Source organism: Saccostrea cucullata, unplaced genomic scaffold, assembly GCF_032062105.1.
Source record: "Saccostrea cucullata isolate Sc308-1 unplaced genomic scaffold, CSIRO_AGI_Scuc_v1 ctg1386, whole genome shotgun sequence".
NCBI lineage: Eukaryota > Metazoa > Mollusca > Bivalvia > Ostreida > Ostreidae > Saccostrea > Saccostrea cuccullata.
In genome coordinates, this window is record NW_026923571.1 from 1,617 (window position 1) to 9,839 (window position 8,223).

At 33.5% G+C, this 8,223-nt stretch overlaps 1 pseudogene; it reads left to right on the forward strand.

The window, feature by feature from the left end:
* Nucleotides 1-1,738: 1,738 nt before the first annotated feature.
* LOC134264371 (uncharacterized) lies at nucleotides 1,739-3,582 on the forward strand (annotated as a pseudogene).
* Nucleotides 3,583-8,223: the final 4,641 nt, after the last annotated feature.

Below are 8,223 nucleotides of genomic sequence, written 5' to 3' on the forward strand. Positions count from 1 at the left end.
TTAGCGGAGTTGATTTCTTGATAATTCTACTGGAATGTAAATTAGGCAGGTCGATAGGTCAGGAGCTAAGGAGGTCTTATATGCATGTAAATCTCGTGCGGCTGCATTTGTGTTTGACATCAGTGGGCGAGGACTTGAAAATGGCATGGGAGCCCTAGTCTAAATCTACAATGTTATTTTACAATAAAATGGAAATAAAAGAAATCACTGTTTAGTTAGTATAGTATGCCTGGGACATCAACGATGGTAGGAGACATGGCATAATTTATGCATAATGGGCTTCGCCCATTATGCAAATTATTTCTTAAGTAAATCTTGTGCAATGCAGAAGATCAACACCTGTGTTGCCCTTCGCTTCCAGGCAGGTAATGATCTATTAGACAAGACAGGTATAACCCTTTTAGCAGACAGTAAATACACATTTCTGGACAAAATGGGAGATTTGAACACAGAGGGTATTGTTTGCAGTATTCAGTTGGGAATAGGAGGAAAAGTGACAGTTGACAATATCGGTGGAATGACCATAGCAAGGGATGTTAGACTCACTGGGGGTAATAAGCATTACCACTACACAGCCTCCACTTACTACCCTGATCGTGTAGATTTCAGGGATCTTGATCAATGCATCACTTCTTCAGTTCCAGATGAAATTAATTTTGATGTATTTTACCTCAGTGCAGAAGAAGAAAGCAATTTGAAGGAAATGTAAGGTTATATGGTATATATCTTATTTTTAATCCAGTGTAACTGTGTTTAATTCAGATGTCAAAAGTAAAGAAGGGGGACAAAAATTTGTCTCTCATCTTTGTTATTCAATGTAACTATTCTATTAATACAAAGATTATAATAATGTCCTTTTGAATAATGGTAGAGGTACACAAGGTAGATATACATTTGTTTCTATTGCTATTTATGTTCAAGGTTGGACGTACCTTAGTGAAGCATTTCAAATCTTTTAAATGAATGTAATCCTGCATTCCTTCACATATCCCTCATCCTTATAGTCAGCAGATGTCAAGCAAGTCACAGATATTTTCCCTTAAGGTAATTTTTAAAGATTTTCTTTTTTTTATATATTCCAATTTGTCATGAAGAAAGAAATTGTCCTTTTTAAATGTTATGTACTAGTATTGCCTGTAATTATGGTAATAGTGTAAAGGTAAACATTCAGTAAGCCATTTTTTTCATATCAATTTTAGTAAGAACTTTTTCAGATAATTCTTCAAGATCCTGAATATTATGATGGGTGCACTGAAGTTCTCAATGAACTCAGTGTAGAGTTGGTGTAATCGCATGAAAAAGCCGAAAGAAGTAAAACAAAGTATTAATTTTGTTTTTTTATTTATGTTTGTTACTGTTTCAAAGGATAACTACCAAGACCATTTAAATTAATGTTTACTAGAAACTTATACCCACTTTTCTAGTAACTGTTATATGAGTTAATTTGTTCATTGTATGGATTGCAGTATTACACTTTAGACTGTTTACAGTTTTGTTAAATGTTTTTAGTACATGTAAAAATCTACTACTTCTAAGTAAATATTCAACACATGTGTCAACGAAAAAAAATATAATAATGTTTAGAATTGTTTGTAATTGACATTTTCCTGGAATGCAAAAGTACATGCATGGTTAAATTTTATAATAAGGTTTAGAAAACATGCTTTTAACTAAATTGACATTAATTTTTAGGTCAGCATTCTTTATTTAAATATGTTTTATTGCTTGAAAGGAGATGACTTTGAGACAGCTAAAATAATACTTGGAGGGGATCAACTTGTTAGAGTAAGGATGAGTGGAGCTAAAGATCTTCTTGCTGGTGCTCACACTGCAACGGAAAGAATGAAGATTTTTGATCCTGTTACAGAAGAGCTGTTTCATGTAGAACAGGATTTTTTTGATGTAAGTTATACTGCTGCTTAAAGTACTCAGTAATCAGTATATGTGAAGAGAAAAATATGTCTGTTGTGGTATTTAAATAACATTTATTATGAATGTAACAATTTTTACTTTTAGAAAATGTTCAAACGATTCTACTCAACAAAGACTTCACGACAGGAAGGAAGTCTAGCTTTCTTCAAATGTCAGCTGAGGAGGACCAACGTAAACGGTCAAGTAAAAGGAGGGTTCCAGGTATGTATCATGTCGTCCATGCTTATTCTCTACAGTCAAGTAGAATGACCCATGGCCAAGGGGGGGGGGGGCAAAGATTCTGAATGTCCTAATTCATGTGAACTATCATAATAAAATTTGCTTCTTTTTTTTATCATAATAAAATTTGCAGTAAATATAAGAATGAAACAAATTTTATTATGATAGAACTGTGAAATTCAAAGATTTAGACTCTACATATAATAGTATGGGCTTAGTTTGTCTTAAATGGGAAATGCATTATATCTTACTAATCTATTTAATTAACATAGATATCTAGCAGGCAAACTATGTGCATGACGGGAATAAATTTTTTATCAAAATTTTAACCCCTTGGTCCATGATTAAGGTCCTGGGGGCTTTATTGGTTGATATTGGTTTTAAATTAATTAATGACTTGTCTGTTTTAACTTTTGCTATTTTATAATTTAATTTCTTTTGTAACACATCATTTAATAGGATAAAAAATAATTATATTGTATAAACTGTGTAACTTATGTCATAAAGACTTACAAAACATATCATCGGAGAAATTGTCTTTGTCTCTTAATTTAATGATGGAAAATTAAATTATAAAGAACAATTCTAAAAGCTTCCCAAGTGATACTGGTATAACATGGGTTGGAACAGTTAAACACAAGTTATACATGAAATGTAACTTGGGTAGCTATTAAATTCATTCCCTAAGAGGTTTGGAATCCTAAAGTTTCGATATTTTTAGGCACACAGTGATTTCGTACACACAATTGATGAGGCCCTACTGATTCAGCTATGTATGAAGAAATTTTCAATCGACAGCTTAGAGAGTGAGCCTGTTATTCCAAATTTAAGTCTGCCAGAAAACTTCAGAAACACACACATTAAAACAAGAGAACCTCTCTTTTGGAAGGTTTTTCAAGAAATTGTGAATAAAATATTCATGGAATTTCATAACCCGTGGGGATCTGGGTTAGAATAGGTCCTCAGTACCCCCTTGTCGTAAAAGGTGACTAAATGGGGCGGTCCTTCGAATGAGACCGTATAAACCGAGGCCCCGTGTCTCAGCAGGTGTGGCACGATGAAGATCCCTCCCTGCTCAAAGGCCGTAAGTGCCGAGCATAGGCCTAAATTTGCAGCCCTTCACCGGCAATGGTGACGTCTCCTTCTCAGTGAAATATTCTGGAGAGGGACATTAAACAGTATACAATCAATCAATCAATCGAATTGGATTTTGGTGGTAGTTCTGTGATAATTCCCAGAGAACAACTGTGCAAAAATGGCTATGTTGATATGAAAATGCCATCTGGGGAAGTTTTTAGAGTATTTAATTCACACAAAACCACAGATCTATAGAACTTCTTTTTTCAATTCCTGATGTGGTACATCCATATTTGTGAATTTCAGGACGGCAAACGAGAAGGAAACTCTTTCAGGACTAAAATCTATTTTTAAAAAAATGATTCCCTTCTTTTACAGTCATTACAGGAATGTGCATCTGCAGAAACTGTAGAAAATTATATGAACAATATTGGGTGTGTATCAAGGAGTGGAAAACACATTACAAAAGACAATTTGGAAGACGTGACACTTCTAGTTCAACTTTTAAGTCGATTAGACCCATTTAGTGTGATTGATAACTGCAAGATGAATTTTTACAGTGGTTTAAGGAAAAACCCATTCTCAACTATATCTTCAGATTTCAACTCTCATCTTTTCAAAATAGTTGAGCGCTTGAAAAGATGCCAGAACATTGATCTTTAAAACTACAACCAGTAAATCATCATTTATAGGTGTGTGGGAGTGGGTTATTATATCTGATTGCAGTGTATGATTACTGTTTATATTATATCAAATATTATCATATGTTTGGATGCTTGGTGTATTTTTACCTCACTTGAGCCAAAGGTTTTAGTGTCACATCTTTTCTTATCAAAATTGTCTGTTGTCTGTTGACATTATTATTGATTTTAATGTTTTCCTTTTTTATCTCTCGAGATTAACTCTGCCAATTTCATTGCCATAAAATATCTTAAGGAATACACACTCTTCAAGGGAGATAATTTAAAATTAGTAAATTTTAATAGCAGCTTTTAAACATCTCAGGAACCACTAAGATAGAAAAAAATGAAACTCATTTAGAAGCTTAATTTATAGTGAGTATTCAAGAGTGTTCATGTCATGACCACCAGGCTAAGGTGGGGCCACAATGGGCAATCAGTGTAGCATATGAATATAAAGGAAGGATTTTTAAAAACATGGGAAAGCCATGATTAGTCACATTTAAGGGGAAACATCCTCAAATATTGTTGACTCAAGTTTATAGGAAAGCTCTTTAAAAATTTCTCAAGACTAGCAAAGCCATGATGAGTCAATTTTACTGAGAAACATATCCAAAATTAGTGTAGATCCAAGATTGTTCAAATGACCCTCAAAGGTAGATTGCCAGTGACCCACAATGGTATCAAAACTTTACATGTGAATACACATACACAGCAGGACCACAGTGATTCAGGAGAGTAATGTGGCCAATGGGCCTCTTTGTTATATGTGTTTAACCGACGAAAATATGTAATAAAAGAACATACTTCAACTGAAACTCCATAATAAATATGCCCCAGTAGTTGAATTATTATTTTCATATATTAAAAATCATTGAAAAATCAAATGTGTTATTTTTATATTATTGAGACCAAGTCTTTCATGTACAGGCAAGTGTCAGGGTTTACAAGGCAAGTATCACTGTAAATTGTACGGAAATAATGATGTAGTTGTGCTCACTTGCGAATACTATGGCATCATGTTACAATTCTTAGTCTGAGCAACAGCATAAAATTTCGCATACATCATAGTATTTGCATTTTCTGTTTCCCACATCTGGTTTAAAATCTAGATGCTTTAACAATTCCACGCGCAAACAGATGTCTGTACTAATACAGTATTGGCGCATCGAGTTTTGCATCCCAGGTTTTTTGTTCCTAAAATCTGTTATGCACCTGCTGTTCGCAAAGTTATTCATTTTAGATGTCCAACCAGTATTGAGAAATACTTACAAGAAACTGGTCGCGCAGGGCGAGATGTGTTACCTTATGATGCAATTTTGTATGTAAATAAACAATCGCATTCTAAGAGCTACGGTTGCAAAAACAAATAAACATAATTATGTAAGAGTGCAAGACGTTTTAATTTATTATCCATTGGTAAAAATTACGACGTTTTCGAGGCATATACAAGGGTGATTATAAAGATCGTAATCAAATTGAATAACTTCCATAAAGAAAACAATATTTGGTTTCAGTGTTGATTTCATTTTAAATAAGTCCTCTCCTATTTAAATGCACATCTGCCATTGTTCTGCTTTTGTGCGAATCACGTCATATAGGCAGTCAGATGAACTGCATCATAGCGTTCTGTTGAAAAGCTGAAAGATTTTTCGGAGCTTTATATTTCTTTTCATGCAACTTTTAATAACAAGAACAGTTCATATGTCCAAAATGGTCAAATCTTCGCAGTAGAATTGGTGAATAACAATATTGTTTCCAAAAATGAGCGTGGGGACCATAAAAACACAAATTCTCTGTCTCGGGAGAGTCTTGCAACAAGGATAAAGGATGGGCTCCCCTTTTTATCATATTAATTAATATGTTTAAAAAGTCAATGATATCTTAGGTATTTGTTAATTATATTACTGTTAAGATATTTAATTATTTTTTCAAACTGTAAATTAGAGGTTTTTCATAACAAATTGCTAAATTAAACCCGTCTCTTTTCAAACCTGCTTTCACTGGACAACGGAACAAACATCATATATTACCATCTCCCTTCCCTTATTGAGGTAGGGGTTTAAAAATTTGCACCTTCTGTGCATGATGACGCGCATAAGTCGAAAAACAAAAACTGAGTTGAAAATATTCCTTGGGCAGTTTTTAATGGTCATTCGTATTGGAATAGTGTGAAATCAGTATTTCTAGGCGTTTTTAGGGAGTTAGATTCATTAAATATAATGAGAAATATAAATGAATGCACTTCCGGTTTTTCTGTAAATACCTTTATTTTCACTGATTTCAAAAACCCGGGATCTCGACATTATATCAGAACCCAATTGAGGGTGTTTCTCTTTAATGATATATCAGATATGATGAACAAAATAATAGGAGTATGGGTATCATTTCTATGTACATATCAGCGATTATTTCACGTTCTACGTTCACGTCTTATATATTCAGTGTTTACAAAATGAATGACAAGGTTAGCTAAAAATCTATTGTGTTAACGATTATTGTAGGTATATTCAGTGAGTAAGCTTAGTTCTTCATAAAACAACAGCGACGTCTCAGTGTTATGCCCTTAGCTAATTAGAATTCTTCACTCTTGAAACAACTCGATAATATATTTTACCATGACTAATTAAGAGTGATTCGTGGGTGCCTTGGCGTCTCCATTTGAATGAAAACATTTTCGAAATGGACATTCAACAACAAACAAACCTGTTTGTTGAATTTAAGGTACATTATACATGATAAAGGCAGTCTCATGAGCAGATGAGGGCCCAACTAGTTAAAAGATCATATAATTTTACTGCATTTTATCTAATTTGAGTTTTGATCTGATAACCTATATATTCGTGAGACTGAAATCAAAAGTAAGCTTGTCTGAGTTTATTTTCCCCAGGCCAGTTCATCTTTGTTCCTTTGTTTACTATATGCCATTATAGAACCATAGGGGTTGTTGTCAAAATGTCTGCGTATTAATCCTGATAAATATAATTTAGATTTTTCTTCTTCATACATTCACAATGGGTTAAACTTCATTACTATGACATTGTATATAGCATTTTTATCATTTGTAGATTCAGTTTGGTTCAATTAAAGATTGTTTACATATTCTTTGCAAATAGTTTTGAAATCATGATTCAGCTTCCTGAGACTTCCAGTGTATTTTCCTGTAATTAGGTCCTTGAAGATTGGTCGTTTCTTTGCTTTTTATCCCTTCGAGATTTGTATGGACGACATATGCATTTGAACATTTCCCCATTGCTTCAAATTTAGACATTCTCAGCACTTTTTCGCCAAAGTAGTGGGGATCTTTCTTGACACTGGACAAAAGTTTTTACGATTTCCCTTTTGAAGGACCGTATTCAACGTTTCTCATTGGGGTTTGAACCTGCGACTAAAAATTAGCCACATACGTCTTAACTCCGAAGCCAAATGTTCTATCTAGAACCACTGCAAATCTAATGGCCCTCAAAAAGTACATTTATTGTCTATAAGCACTGGAGGCTGATCGAAGGTTTGCAAAATATACTCGGATGTCCGGTTTTTGCATATTTGAGAATCTTGTCTTTTTTATTCAATTTATATAAAAGTACCCTGGCGTAAGATATTTCACAAGTTCAAATGAATAACAGTTCAGAATTAGTCATGGATTTTGCTTTTATGCATGATACTTAGCATTTTGTTTACAAATGGCTTTCTTTTGTACTTTTCTTATTTATAAAAGTAATTTTCCATTGAATTTTAGTATGTATTTTCAAAGCTGCTGTAGGAAAAAAGAGTACCTATCTACCGACACAACTTGAGAATTTAAGGTCGGGTTAGGGGGAACAACGATATTTTAAATTCCGACCTGAGAAACTTTATATTTAATGTTACAAAATGATAGAGAACAATTAAGCCATGAAAAAAATACAATGCTAAGACTATGATTTAGTTCAACTATCAATAACTTACACTTAGTTGAGGTATTCAATCCCCATGAGCACTTTTTGCAAGCATTGGAAGCTGTTAGTAGGTTTGATATACGAGCGAATGTCTTATCGCTGGCTATCTAAGAATCTTGTTCCTTTGTAAATAGTTGTGTCTAAGAAGTTGACACTGGTGTGAGATATTTCGTAAGTAAATCTCAAATATTTGTGACAAGAGTTCCCTATGTCAATTTTTTTTAAAATATAATCCAGGTTTCCATTAAATAGAATGAAGCTGTCATCACTAAATCTGTCGTGTTTAATAAGTTTGCATGTTGAAATTTCGATATTACAAAATCAGTGATGTCTTTCATACGTACATGTATATCTGTAATTTCTGGTGACAGGTGTGC